Raw genomic sequence first — 16,222 nt, 5'->3', positions numbered from 1 at the left:
AGCCGGTGGGGGCTCGTGTGCGTCCTCCCTTGCCTGGGTGGCGGGCTCATCACGGAAGAACGGTTTAGCTAAAGGAGAGGCCACAAGTGAACGGCCACAACAACGAGACTCCTGACGGATCGAAATCATAAAAGGAAAGCCGGCAAGTTTTTCTCCAAAATCTCTCTCTCTCTCCAACCATTGCCACACAGCGGTCCCCAAAGGCTGCAGCCTGCATGAACTGAGTGAACTTTATATTTCCTTCGGACAGTACATTATCCCCTAGACAACGATAGAGCTTATTTCTTATTGATTATTATTATACCCGCACTTTTAGATTTAGTATTGACGACGTATATTATCTGTATATTTGCATTGATATTATTTTTGTGTAATTTTACTAATAAATACTGTTAAAAATAGTATCATCAGACTTCAACGGACGTCTCCATCTTTGCTGGTAAGTGACCCAGTTACGGGGTTCGTAACAAAAGAGTGGGAGTAAACAGGACCTTTTCAGAATAGCAGGCAGTGACTAGTGAGGTACCGCAAGGCTCAGTGCTGGGACCCCAGTTGTTTACAATATATATTAATGATTTAGACGAGGGAATTAAGTTTGCAGATGACACGAAGCTGGGCAGCGGTGTTAGCTGTGAGGAGGATGCTAAGAGGATGCAGGGTGACTTGGATAGGTTAGGTGAGTGGGCAAATTCATGCAGATGCAATTTAATGTGGATAAATGTGAGGTTATCCACTTTGGTTGCAAGAACAGGAAAACAGATTATCATCTGAATGGTGGCCGATTAGGAAAAGGGGAGGTGCAACAAGACCTGGGTGTCATTGTACACCAGTCATTGAAGGTGGGCATGCAGGTACAGCAGGCGGTGAAAAGGGCAAATGGTATGTTGGCATTCATAGCAAAGGATTTGAGTACAGGAGCAGGGAGGTTCTACTGCAGTTGTACAAGGCCTTGGTGAGACTGCACCTAGAGTATTGTGTGCAGTTTTGGTCCCCTAATCTGAGGAAAGACATTCTTGCCATAGAGGGAGTACAAAGAAGGTTCACCAGATTGATTCCTGGGATGGCAGGACTTTCATATGAAGAAAGACTGGATCAACTAGGCTTATACTCACTGGAATTTAGAAGATTGAGGGGGGATCTTATTGAAATGTATAAAATTCTAAAAGGATTGGACAGGCCAGATGCAGGAAGATTGTTTCCGATGTTGGGGAAGTCCAGAACGAGGGGTCACAGTTTAAGGATAAAGGGGAAGCCTTTTATGACCGAGATGAGGAAAAACTTCTTCACACAGAGAGTGGTGAATCTGTGGAATTCTCTGCCACAGGAAACAGTTGAGGCCGGTTCATTGGCTATATTTAAGAGGAAGTTAGATATGGCCCTTGTGGCTAAAGGGATCGGGGGTATGGAGAGAAAGCAGGTACAGGGTTCTGAGTTGGATGATCACCCATGATCATACTGAATGGCGGTGCAGGCTCGAAGGGCCGAATGGCCTACTCCTGCACCTATTTTCTATGTTTCTATGTTACATCATCATTGCCGCTAGGGCAACTAACGTATTGGACCGCGTTTATAGAAATAGGTATAGAAATTACAAAGCCATCCCATGCCCTCATCTTGGCCTCTCTGACCACATCACCATAATGTTAATCCCAGCGTACTGACCACTGCTGAAAATGGAGACACCAGTCAAGAGGACCTCAGTATTTAGACTAATGAAGCAATCCCTATGCTTCAGGACAGTTTTGAATGGACCAACTGGCAGATGTTCAAGGAAGTTGCCACAGACCTTGAGCAATATGTCTCATCTGTCACTGGCTACATCGGTAGATTTGTAGATGATGTTAGTACCACAAGGACGGTCATTACAGGGCCCAACCAGAAGCCCTTGCTTAATGCTGAGGTGCGCTCCCTACTAAAAATCCAGCCTACTGCCTTCAAGTCTTGTGACTGAACAGCTCTCAGATCAGCCAGGGGAACCTCATTGTAAGCATCAAGAGGTTAAAGACCATTTATGCACAAAAAAAAAGTAACACAGCATCGACTGTAGCAGTGACACCTCCCTCCCTGATGCTCTGAACAACTTCTATGCATGCATCAAAACATGCAACACAACAGTGGCCATGAGAGCTACCCCCTCCCAGGTGAGCAGCCACAGTCCGTGAGAAGCAATCTGCAAGAGAGTCAATTCCGTAAGGTGGCGGAGCAGACAACATCCCAGGCTGCATACTCCGGGAACATGCACACCTCCTCACTGATGACATCGTGGACGTTTTCATCCAGGCTGCTGTCCCCACGTGCTTCAAATCAGCCACTATCATCCCCGTACCAAAGAACCTTCAGAACTAAATGACTCCCAGCCAGTGGCATTGATGCCAATCATCAAGAAGTGCTTTGAACATCTGGTAATGGCAAGCATCCTTTCCCACCACATTGGACACTCGCCAATATGCTTTCTGGCGGAACTGCTCTATAACCGATGCCATTGCTCCTGTCATGTTCCCGGCCATGACACAACTAGAAAACAAGGACACCTATGTCCCACAGACCTGGTGAACAAACCGCTACTCTTCAGTCTCAATACATCACTCTGCAACTGGGCGTTGGACTTCCTAACCAACAGTCAGGATGTGCAACCACTCCTCCCTCCCCATCATCCTCAACAGGGCTGTGTGCCAAGCCCACTGCTGTACACTCCGCTCGGCCAAACACCCAAGCAATCACATCACTGATGACACGACAGTGGTGGGGCTCATCACCAACAACAATGAGACCTTTTGGAGAGAGGAGGTGGAAGAGCACGAGGCCTGATGCAAGGCAAATAACCTCTTCCTTAATGTCGACAAGACAAGGGAAATGGTTATCGCCTTCAGGAGAACTCGCATCACTCACACCCAGCTTTACATCGGCGACACAGCGGTGGAAACTGCAAGCGGTTTCATACTCCTGGGAGTGCACATCAGACACAACCTCTCATGGTCCCAGAACACATCCTACACAGTCAAGAAGGCTCACTAACACCTTTACTTCCTGAGGAGGCTGAAGAGAGCTGGACTTTCCACATCCATTCTTATGTCATTCTACAGGTGCACAGCGGAGAGCATCCTGACAAACTATATCACTGCTTGGATCAGAAACTGCACTGCGGCTGACAGGAAGGCTCTACAACAGGTAGTCAAAACTGCCCAATGCATCACTGGCACAGCCTGCCCACCATCAAGGACATATACACAGAAAAGGGCCAGTAACATCATGAAGGATCCCACACACCCTGCTCATGGACAATTTGTCCCACTCCCATCAGGGAAGAGGTTACTTAGCAACCATGCCAGGGCCACCAGACTCAAAAACAGTTGCTTTCCCCAGGCAGTAAGACTGATTAACATCACCAGCCTAGTTGAATTCTATGAAGAAATTACAAAAGTAATTGATGAAGGTAGAGCAGTGGATGTTGTTTATGTCGATTTTGTAAGGTATTTGACGAGGTTCCCCATGGTAAACTCATTCAAGAAAGTCAAGAGGAATGGGATCCAGGGAGCTTTGGCTGCATGGATTCAGATTTGGCTTGCCCTCAGAGTCGATTCTTCCTGATGGTCAGTGACCAGTGGTGTTCCACATGGATCTGTCCTGGGACCCCTGCTCATCGTGATTTTTATAAATGACTTGAATGAGGAAGTGGAAGGGTAGATTAGTAAGTTTGCAGATGACAGGAAGGTTGGTGGTGTTGTGGATAGTGTAGAAGGTTATCATTGGTTACAAAGGGACATTGATAGGATGTAGAGCTGGCCTGAGAAATGGCAGATAGAGTTTAATCCAGAAAAGTGTGAAGTGATACACTTCAGCAGGCTGAACTTGAAGTCGGTGTACAAGGTTAACAGCGGGATTCTTGACAGTATGGAGGAACAGAGTGATCATGGGGTCCACAACCATCGATCCCTGAATATTGCTGCACAAGTGAATAGGGTGATTAATAAAGTGTATGGTGCCTTGACAAGAAGAAAGGAGGAGGGATAGCAGTGCTTGTAAATGAAAGATGGTGTATTCCCAGTTGTTACTGTAAAGGAACATTTATGTAGCCTGGACATCACACTCTTAGCCATTGGTATACGATCATATTATTTGCCTCGGGAATTATCAACTGCTGTTTTAGTTATTATTTACATTCAGTGTAATGTGCGACACTATTGTTTCGACTGTCACTAGAATACAAACTCAATATCCCAATCCTTTTGTGGCTTTTACTAGGATTTCTCTCGAGGCAACAATACCAATGTTTTATCACTATGTCAGCTGCCCTGCACAGGACAATAGAATCACTGGACCTTCTGTATGCAAATGTAAAGGACATACAGTGCCACTGCCCTTCCCCCTCCTGACAGACCTGATCACAACCCAGTTCTGATAACACCCAGGTCTGTGCCTCTTGTACAGCAGCAGCCTGGGTCAACAGCATTATAAGGACCAACACAAGGAAATCTGCAGATGCTGCAAATTCAAGCAACACACACAAAATGCTGGTGGAACGCAGCAGGTCAGGCAGCATCTATAGGGAGAAGCGCTGTCGAAGTTTCGTGCCGAGTCTTGGCCCAAAACGTCGACAGTGATGCACCATCAATAACTCTCTCTGAGACGTGAAGGCGAGATATCGGCTTTTATTGACTGGAAGAAAGAACAAGCAGTAGTTGACCACCATACTACATCCTGGAGACTGAGGGCCGGGCTCAGGCCTCAATCGCCTTTATACCGGGGTCTGTGGGAGGAGCCACGGTCAGTGGGAGAGGCCACAGGAGCAGTCAGCAGGGGGCGTGTCCAGACAGGTATATGGAGTTCACCACAGACAGTGCTTCTCCCTGTAGATGCTGCCTGACCTGCTGCGTTCCACCAGCATTTTGTGTGTGAAGCATTGTAAGGAGGTGGTCTCAGGAAGTTAATGAGGAATGCTTTGAGAGGAAGGACTGGGACGTGTTATGTGAACCACACTGAGAGGACGTTAACAAAATGACATTGTATCACAGACTATATCAATTTTTGTGAGAACACCATCTTGCCAGGCAGGACTGTACGCTGCTTCCCCAACAATAAGCCCTGGATCACCAGTGACCTGAAAGAACTGTTGGATATGAAGAAGAAGACCTTCAGGTCAAGAGACAGACAAGTACTGAGGCGAGTACAGAGTGAACTGAGGGTAAAGCTGAGGCTCCTACGCGAGGAAGCTGGAATACAAGCTCCAGCAGAACTGCATAAGGGACGTGTGGTCGGGCATGAAGCAGGTCACTGGCTTCAAGGTGAAGGAAAGGAAGATCGAGGGCTGCATTGATAGGGCCAATGAATTGAACTTGTTTTTCAACAGGTTCAACATGGGACCTCCTGCTGCCCCCTCTCCCACTTGCCCAAACCAAACACCCTCCCTGCCCCCCGAAGCCTTCTCCCTCCACCCCTCCTTCCCCTCTGGTGAGTGCTTGTGTTCCAAATCCCCAACTTTGGAGCATCCTACCTGAATGGGATGATCATCCTCCCCCACCTGACTGTGACTGCAGGTCAGGTTAGGAGACAGCTGGACAGTATCAGCCCCAGGGTACTGTGTGAGCAAGCTGTCTGGTATTTTGCAGCACCTTTACAACCTGAGTCTGAGTCAGGAGAAGATACTGGTGCTGTGGAAGACTTCCTGCTTGGTTCCAGTATCCAAGCAGGAACGTAATGACTACAGACCAATTGCCCTCACATCTCATGTGATGGAGGTGCTGGAGAGGCTGGTCCTGACTTACCTTGGACCACAGGTGAGATCTTCTTTGGACCCTCTACAGTTTGTTACCAACCTCATGTGGGAGTGGATGATGCCATCATCTACCTGTTGCAGGAGCTCACTCCCACCGGGATGATGCTGGTGGCATTGTGAGAACCACATTTTTTGATTCTCTAGTGGCTTCAACACAATCCAGCCACACCTTCTGAGTGAGAAGCTGCAAAGGATGGGGACGGATAAATCCACTATCTCCTGGATTGCTGACTACCTGACAGACAGACCCCAGGTGGGTAGTTCTGTACCTGAGATGGTGGTGAGTGGCACTGGAATGCCACAAGGGACTGTCCTGTCTCCGTTTCTGTTCACACTGTACACCTCGGACTTTCAGTACAAACCTGAGGACTACAGAGGACAGGTGGACGAGTTTGTGGTGTGGTGCGGGAGAAATGACTTGCTCCTGAATGTGGCCAAAACCCAGGAGATGGTGATTGATTTTAGGAGGAAGAGGACTGTGTTGAGTCCTGTATACATTCTGGGAGAAGAAGTTGCGGTGGTGGAGGAGGACAAATGTCGAGGGTGTTCACCTCGACAACAGACTTGACTGGAAAACCAACACCAAGGCTGATTACAAGAAGGGGTTAAGCAGACTCTATTTTCTAAGGAATCTGAGATCCTTTAATGTGTGCAACAGGATGTTGGAGATCTTTTACCCGTCTGTTTTAGCAAGTGCAGTCTTCCTTGCGGTTGGTGATGCAAATATCTCAGAGGATCTACCCTATGCCCAGAACATTGATGTATTCATGAAGAAGGCAAGCCATAAGCTCTGCTTTGTTCAGAGGTTGATGGAAGTTGGTAAGTTCACAACGACTTACAAATTTCTATAGATGTACTGAGGAGAGCATTCTAATTGCTTCTGAAAAAAAGGCACATTTTGTTTTGCATTTTGAACCGGTGCATGGGATTACAAGAGGCTGCAGAGGGTTTTAGACTCACCCAGTTCCGTCAAGGAGACAACTCTTCACCACTGAGGAATCTTCAAGAGGCGGTGGGTGCCTCAAGAAGGACCCTCGCCATCCAGGACACAAAAACATACAAAATAGGACCCCTTCTCTTCGTGGATGAGGAAGTGGAGGGATGAGTTAGCAAATTTGTTGATGACACAAAGGTTAGGGGTGTTGTGGATAGTGTGGAGGACTGTCGGAGGTTACAGTGGGACATTGATAGAATGCAAAACTGGGCTGAGAAGTGGCAGATGGAGTTCAACCCAGGTATGTGTGAGGTGGTTCATTTTGGTAGGTCAAATACGATGGCAGAATATAGTATTAATGGTAAGACTCTTAGCAGTGTGGAGGATCAGAAGGATCTTGGGGTCCCAGTCTATAGGACACCCAAGGCTGCTGCGCAGGTTGACTCTGTGGTTAAGAAAGCATACAGTGCATTGGCTGCAAGTCATTGCTGATATTTTTGACCCTGTGATCATGGAAAGACACAAACAGAATCAGTTTTAATATCAGTGGTACATATTGTGAAATTTGTTGTGATGAATGCACATTGTAATACACAATAATAAGAACTCTAAATTACAGTAAATATGTTTATATAACAAGTGAAATTAAATAAGTAGTGCAAATATGAAAAAAATAGTGAGGAAGTGTTCATGGGTTCAATGTCCATCCATAAATCTGATGGTGGAGAGGAAGAAGCTATTCCTGAATCATTGAATGTGAGCCTTCAGGTTCGTGTACCGCCTTTCTGATGGTGGCAATGAGAAGAGGGAATGTCCTGGGTGATGAGGGTCCTTAATGATGGATACCACTGATTTGAGGCATTGCTCCTTGAAGATGTCCTGGATGTTGTGGGGGCTAGTGTCCATGATGGAACTGACTGTGTTTACAACTTTCTGCAGCTTATTTCAATCCCGTGCAGCTCCACGACCCCCCCCCCACCACCCCCAACATACCAGACGGTGATGCAGCCAGTTAGAACGCTCTCCACAGTACATTTGTAGAAAATTGTGAGTGTCTTTGGTGACATATCAAATCTCCTCAAATAGATATGATCCAGGGACCATGAATCACATCACAGACTTGGATGCAACTAATAATCAGTGTAATTTTTCATACGTTCTATTGTATTTCTTTTTTTCCCTAAAAATGCATGCATGAAAATGAATCTCAACATAGTTAGTGGTAACATATACGTACTTTGGAAATCCACACAGTGGCCATTTTATTAGGTACACCTTTTCCCTGCTCGTTAATTTAAATTCCTAATCAGTCAATCATGTGGCAGCAACTCAATGCATAAACGCATGCAGATATGGTCAAGAGGTTCAGTTGTTGTTCAGACCAGACATCAGAACGTGGAAGAAATGTGATCAAAGTGACTTTGACGGTGGAATGATTGTTGGTCCCAGGAGGAGTGGTTTGAATTTCTCAGAAACTGCTGATTCTCCTGGGATTTTCACATACAACAGTCTCTGGAGTTCACAGAGAATAGCGCAAAAAAAAAACATTCAGTGAGCAGCAGTTTTGCGGGCAAAAACGCTTTGTTAATGAAGTCGGTCAGAGGAGAATGGCCAGACTAGTTCAAGCCAACAGGAAGGTGACAGTAACTCAAATGTCCACGTGTTACAATGGTGGTGTGCAGAAGAGCATCTCTGAACACACAACATGTCGAACTATGAAGTGGATGGGCTTCAGCAACAGACGACCGTGAACGTACACCCAGTGGACACCGACTGTAAATTTGACTTTTACATGGTAAGTTGCATCAAGGTGCTTCACAGGGGCACAATCAAACAAAAATCAAAAATTCTCACCAGACAACCCTCACATGTCAGCATCAGTGACAAAAATGTGGTAAAGTTTTACAGAGAGACTTACAGTGGCAGGCTTTAATAAAAAAATCCCATGGCCCTGGCCCTAATGTGGCAGAAATAAATAACTAAATAATAAAGACGGAGTAATTTATGTGGTGGGGAGACTGCTGGACATTCACAGAGGCCGTGCTTAAGGCAGTTCAGAGACTGGAGGGTTGTAAAATGAAGGCAAGAGTGGTGATTTGTGCTGAACGGGCTGGGTACTTCATTCCTGCTACAATGTATTACCTTGTAATGGCTAACTTTCATCTCTGACAGGAGGCCACAAAGACAGGCAGAGAGCTGGGGTCTTGATAAAAATAATTATGAAACTCTAAAGAAATGCGAGATACTGTAACACACACAAGATGCTGGAGAAGTTCAGCATCTATGGAAAGAAGTACAGTCCATGTACTGAAGGGTTTCGGCCCATTGGGTTACTAACCGTAATTCGTATGTCTTTGAGATGAAACTGGAGCAACTGGAGGAAACCCACAAGCAGGACATACAAACTCCATACAGACAGTGGCGGGAATTGAACCCTAATCAGTGATCGCTCGGTGCTGCAAAGTGATGCGGTAACCATTACATTGTCATAGATAATTGACCAGCAGTTACAGATAATGACTATTTGGTCAACTGCGTATGTTCAAACAAACCATTTACAAGCTCAATCACCATTCACAATACAGCTGTTAAAAGTTAATAGAAGTTACAAACAGACTACCAATGGTATTTGGTCATTGTTCCCCTAGTTAGTGAGTGATTTGCATCCTTAACTCGGTGTGCAAAATGGCTTCGGTCACTTGCTAGGCCCTTCAAAGCCCTTCCTTGCCTGGGCTGACTGTAAACTATCCTTGCCTGGATATTACCGTAACCCCTGCCTTGCTGCAACTTCAACAACATTCTCTTTATGACTTCCTGGTCCGATCTTAACCACCAACCAATTCCCATCTGATAGCACTTTTCCATGAAAACACGAGATGCTACACCTCTTCCTTTCCTTTCAGTCCGCGTGATGCACCATCAATAACTCACTCTGAGACGTAAGAAGCGAGATATCGGCTTTTATTGAACAACACTACATCCTGCAGGGGTCTGTGGGAGGAGCCACAGGAGCAGTCCAGACAGGTATATGTAGTTCACCACACCGCGCTAAACTACTTGAACTGCTTAGTCCCACTGACCTGCACCCAGCTCATGACTTCCCATTCATGTACCTGTTCAAACTTCTCCTGAATGTTGAAATCAATATCACATCTACCACTTGTTCCACACTCTCTGAGTGCAGAAGTTTCCCCTCAAGTGCCCCTTAAATATTTCACCTCTCACCCATAAACCATGACCTCTAGTCTTAGTCTCGTCCAACCTCAATGGAAAAAGCTTGCTTGCATTTACCCTATTTATAGCTATCTACAGGTCCTTCCAGCTTAAGCCATACTTCACCTACACCTCTGCCTGAATTGTGTACTGAAATAGGTGTCAAAATTAACCCTCTACATTGAATAAAATTGAATTGCAGATTGGGTGGCTGCTCCACAGAACTCAGCTGGGACACTACCGGTCACTTTATTCCCCATCTCTCTCCTAGTTACATTCTTGTACTGTTCCAGCAAAGCCCAAGGAAAAGCAACAAACCTTCCATCCAGGTACATCACAGTCATCTAGGCTCAACATTGAACTCAGTAATTTCAGATAACCAGCCTTTCCAGTTTGTGTCTGAACGGACCAGCTCTGTTGAAAGCTGACCAGCTTGTGAAATTAACCCACCTTTCTCACCCACTAACAATGGCTGATTAATTGCAACATTTTTTTTTACCGTTCTCTGTTTTTATCACTACTGCAGATTACTGCCTGCAGGCGGGCAACTTGATGAGAATTACGTGCTGTCTTCCTGCGTGAGGACGGGGCGCAGTATTTGTGGGCTGAGTATGCCCCCTGCCTGTACCCGGGCTGAGAGGAGAGAGGTGGAGAGGGTGACCATGGACGCCCTCACTGGGCTGAAGGGAGACCTGGCCGGACGATACTACAGTCTGTCCACCATGACGGACAAGGAGCAGCAGCAACTCATCGATGTAAGAACCCAAATCAGAATCAGGTTTATTATCACCGGCATGTGACGTGAAATTTGTTAACTTAGCAGCAGCAGTTCAATGCAATATATAATCTAGCAGAGAAAAATAATAATAATAAATAAAATAATACATAATAATAAGCAAATAAATCAATTACATTTATTGAATAGATTAAAAATGTGCAAAAACAGAAATACTATATATTAAAAAAAGTGAGGTAGTGTCCAAAGCTTCAATGTCCATTTAGGAATCGGATGGCAGAAGGGAAGAAGTTGTTCCTTAATCGCTGAGTGTGTGCTTTCAGGCTTCTGTACCTCCTACCTGATGGTAACAGTGAGAGAAAGGAATGCCCTGGGTGCTGGAGGTCCTTAATAATGGACACTGGAGGTCCTGCAATGAACCAGCAGCTCCCCTTCTGTGGGGAGGGGGGAGGGGATACAGTGGAGTGGGTGCTGCCCTGTCACACACTCACAGGGTAGGGATTAGACATAGCGAACAGTTCCATCTATACTGTCCCATCACACACTCCCAATGCAGGGCTTAACATTAAGCATTATTTCCTGTACACTGTCCTGTCACACTCCCAGGGCAGGGGTAGACATAAAGTACCGTTCCCTCTACAGATCCTGTCAAACACTCCAAAAGCAGGGACAGGAGTGGTTTGATAGAGAGAACAGTTTCCTCTACACTGTCCAATTTCATACTCCCAGGGCAGGGAGAGCAGGAGAGGACCATTCTTTCTACATTATCCTGTCACACCCTCAGATGTCCCAGGCATGCAAATTTGGCTCAGATTCTGTGATCAGAGACTCTCTGATCTATAAACTTCTTGGAAAGGCTTTGGGGCGTTCCAAACTGTCTGTGCCCGACGCTATGCTAATTGGTTGGCACGTTCAGAGGGCACAAGGTGCCACATGGATGGACTTCTATTTCCAAACGCAGCATGTTGCTAAGGTAGAGGGAGTTTGTTCTGTGTCCAACCTGTACCATCCACACACCGGAAGCGTTTAGTAGGACAATGTAGAGGGAGTGGATGTTCCATAGAAATAACACATGGTTAACAGTGGCTATTGTTTGTTTCAGTTGTAACTTGCTCCTGTCCATTAACAGGTTTAATAACGTTTCCATCTCTAGCATCACGCTTTCCACGAGGATGGCGAGAGATTGGCCTGATGCCCGTGGGATCTGGTGAGTCCATCAGTCTAGTTGTCCTGCCCAACTCTTCCAGATATGGCTGACCAGAACCCATGAAATCTGGTCCAGTCTCTCCTCTCATTTAAAAACAATGCCTCTCAACAAGAGAGAGGGGGTCACATTTAAAAACAAATTATGCCATATTTGGAGTACATGGACAGTTCTGTTCACCCACTGTAGGAAGGTTATCATAAAACTGAAAATGGTGCTGAAAGAATTTACACGGATATTACCAGGACTGGAGGATTTGAGTTAGAGATCATAAGACATAGGTGCAGAATTAGGCCATTCAGCCCATCGAGTCTGCTCCTCCATTCCCTCATGACTGATTTATTACCCCCTCAGCCCCATTCTCCTGACTTCTCCCTGGAACCTTTGATGCCCTAACTAACCAAGAACCTATCAACTTCCATTTAAATTATACTCAATGATTTAGCCTTCATTGTTGTCAGGGACAATAAATTCCACAGACTCACCACCCTCTGGCTAAAGAAACTCCTTCTCATCTCTGTTCTAAATGGACGTCCCTCTGTTTTGAGGATGTACCCTCTGGTCCTAGTCCCTTATATTATAGGAAACGTCCTCTCCACATTCTCTATGCAGAACTTTCAATATTTGTTTGAAACCTACCCCCTCTTTATTCTTCTAAAGTCCAGTGAGTACAGGCCCAGAGCCATCAAACACTCCTCATATGTTAACCTTTTCATTTCCAGAATCATTTTTGTGAACCTTCTCCGGACTTTCTCCAATTCCCCCCACATCTTTTCTTAGGTAAGGGACCCAAAACTGCTTACAATACTTCAAATGAGGTCTGACCAATGCCTCAATATCATGTCCTTGCTCTTATATTCTACTCCTGTAGAAATTAATGCTAACATTACATTTGCCCTCCTTACCACCAACTCAACCTATAAGTTACAACTTTAGGGAATCCTGCACGAGGACTCCTAAGTCCCTTTGTACCTCTGATTTCTGAATTTCCTCTGTTTAGCAAAGAAGCCCATGCCTTTATTCCTTCTGCCAAAGTGCATAACCATACCCTTCTCTACACTATATTCCATCTGCCACTTTTTTGCCTATTCTCCCAAAGTGTCCAAGTGACTCAGTGGCTAACTGCCCCTCCGTCTATCCTTGTATTGCCTGTAAACCTACAACGATCAATTCTGACATCCAAATAATGTGAAAAGAAGCAGTCCCAATACTGACCCCCAGTGGGGAAAACCACTAGTCATCAGCAGCCAACCAGAATAGGCCACTTTTATTCTATTTATTTACCTTCTGCCAGTCAGCCAATTTTTTATACATGCTAGTATTTTTCCTAAAATACCGTGGGTTTTTATCTTGTTAAGCAGCCTAATGTGTGGCACCTTGTCAAAGGCCTTTGGAAAATCGAAGCAAACCACTGACTTTGCTTTGTCTATCCTGCCTATTATTTCCTCAAAGAATTCCAACAGATTTGTCAGGCAAGATTTCCCCTTAAGGGAACCATGCTGACTTTGGCCTACTTTATCATGTGCCTCCAAGTACCTTGAACCCTCATCTTTAACAATGGACTCCAATATTTTCTATACCACTGAAGTCAGGCTAACTGGCCTAGAATTTCATTTCTTCTGCCTCCCTCCCTTCTTAAAGAGTGGAGTTACTTTTGCAATTTTCCAGTTCACCAGAAGCATTCCAGAATCTAGTGGTTCTTGAAAGATCACTACTAATGCTTCTACAATCTCTTCAGCCATCTCTTTCAGAAATCCGGAGAGTAATTCATCTGGTCCAGGTGACTTATCCACAATCAGACCTTTCAGCTTCCCAAGCACCGTCTCCCTGGTAATAGCAACTACACTCACTTCTTCCCTCTGACACTCTTGAATTTCTGGCTTACCCTGCTGTCTTCCACAATGAAGGTTGACAGAAAATACTTGTTGTGTTCATCCACAATTTCTTCCCCTCCCCATTACTACATGTCCAGTGTCATTCTCAAGCGGTCCAATATCCACTCTTGCATCTCTTTTACGCTTTATATACAGGCAGTCCCCGGGTTACGTACGAGTTCCGTTCCTGAGTCTGTCTTTAAGTCGGATTTGTACGTAAGTCGGAACAAGTACATCCGGTATTATTTAGCGTCAGTTAGTCAAACGTTTTTCTTAGTATATAGTATATATTTTACCTTTCTATGCATATAAAACGCTTAAGAAACATATGTATTCCAATAATTAAACCGCTGCGTTGCTTAGTAATAATCGTAGCTTTCACAGAGCAGGGCTTTTCACATTCTCCATTATTCTCACTTTATCCGTTATCCTTTAAAATTGTTCCAATCATTGACCGACTGTAGTCTAACAATTTTCCAATGACCGATGGCATTTCACCTCTTTCCAAACGCTTTATTATTTCCACTTTATTTTCAATCGCGATCGCTTCCCATCAATGGAACGGGAATACTGCGGGCGGCGAGTCCCGAGCTCTGCCGGCTCCCGAGGTCCACTGGGTCCTAAGGACCACCGCACTGAATTCCCCGGGTCCACACTGAGCCAGGTTAAATGGGACAAGTGGGGGCTGTGCTGGGTTTAGGTATTTGATCCTCCACAATATTCCGCGCGGGAATTTAAACTGGAGGTGGCAGTGTTTTTTTTTACGAGGTCAAGTTGCAAGCTCGACATCAACCCATCACATGGAACGAGAGTCACTGGATTGACATCAACCCAGCACGGGAGCGGTCTCTCACTGGATTAAACTCAGGAACCTCCGTTCTCAATCCCAGCGCTGATTTCACTGCGCCACCAGCCGACCGGAATGGGGGGGGGGGGGGCAGTGTCAGGGTGAATCTTACTAAGAAGAATTTAAGCCAAATACAAAGTTAAACACTTAACACAGTGTCAACGGCAATGACTTAAAATGGCGGATGGCATTCTCCTTCTTCGGTTCATAAGTACGAGTTGTCCGTAAGTTGGACGGTCGTAACTCAGGGACTACCTGTATCTAAGAAATAATATCAAAGAGGATATTATTTTATCATATATGTATTATATATTTCTCAGATATATAGCGTAGGTTTTTAAAAGCTTCTAACTTCCCACTAATTTTTGCTATATTCTATGCTCTCTCTTTTCCATTTATGTTGACTTTGACTTCCCTTGTCAGCCACAGTTGCCTCATCCTACCTTTAGAATACTTCTTCATCTTTGGAATATATCTATCCTGTGCATTCTGAATAGCCCCCAGAAACTCCAGCCTTTGCTGTTCTGCCATCATCCCTGTTAGTGTTCCCTTCCAATCAACTTTGGCCAGCTCCTCTTTCATGCCGCTGTAATTCCCTTTACTCCAATGTAATACTGATACATCTGACTTTATGTTCTCCCTCTCAAACTGTGGAGTGAATTCTATCATATTATGATCACTGGCTCCCAAGAGTTCCTTTATCTTAAGCTCCCATATCAAATCTGGTTCTTTACACAACAACCATTCTAGAATTGCCTTTCCCCTCGTGGGCTCAACCACAAGCTGCTCTAAAGTAGCCATTCTACAAATTCCCACTCTTGGGATCCAGCACTAACCCGATTTTCCCAACCTATCTGCATACTGAAATCCCCATGGCTATTGTAACATTGCCCTTTTTACATGTATTTTCTATTTCCCATTGAAATTTATATCCCACATCCCAGCTACTGTTCCGGGGGCCTGTATATAACACCCATCAGAGTCCTTTTAACCTGTGCAGTTTCGTAACTCTACTCACAAAGATTCTGTAACTTCCAATGCTATGTCATCTCTTTCTAAGGTTGGATTTCATTTATTATCAACAGAGCCACGCCACCCACTCTGCCTACCTGACTGTTCTTTTGAATCAAGATGTATTCTTGGATGCTAAGCTCCCAATTGTGATATTCTTTCAGCCATGTCTCAGTGATGCCCACAACGACATACCTGCTAATCTCTGATGGTGCCACAAGATCATCTACCTTATTTTGTATACTGCATGTATTCATCACCCTTTTCAATTTTACACCCATGTTACATTTCACCTCATCTCACTGACTGCAATTTTGTCCAATCATCTGCCTGTCCTTCCTCACTGTCTTACGATCCACTGCATCTACTTGTATACCAACTGCCCCATCCTCAGTGCTATCACTCCGGTTCCCATCCCCCTGCCAACTTTGTTTAAACCCTCCCCAACAGCTCTAGCAAACCTGCCCACAAAGATATTGGTTCCCCCTCGGGTTCAGATGTGTACAGGTCATACCTTCCCAATGAAACCTTGCCCCCTGCACCATTTCCTCGGCCACTCATTCATCGGTACTATCATCCTATTCCTGCCCTGACTAGCACGGTACTGGGAGTAATCCAGAGATTACCAAC

At 45.2% G+C, this 16,222-nt stretch overlaps 1 pseudogene; it reads left to right on the top strand.

Moving 5' to 3' along the window:
* The first annotated feature begins 1,726 nt into the window (after positions 1 to 1,726).
* Positions 1,727 to 16,222, top strand: part of LOC140714512 (creatine kinase U-type, mitochondrial-like) — a 30,576-nt pseudogene continuing 16,080 nt past the window's right edge.

The sequence above is a fragment of the Hemitrygon akajei genome, chromosome 21 (genome assembly GCF_048418815.1).
Source record: "Hemitrygon akajei chromosome 21, sHemAka1.3, whole genome shotgun sequence".
Lineage (NCBI taxonomy): Eukaryota > Metazoa > Chordata > Chondrichthyes > Myliobatiformes > Dasyatidae > Hemitrygon > Hemitrygon akajei.
The sequence above is the reverse complement of the archived record's forward strand: the minus strand, read 5'-3'. Positions and strand labels throughout refer to the sequence as shown.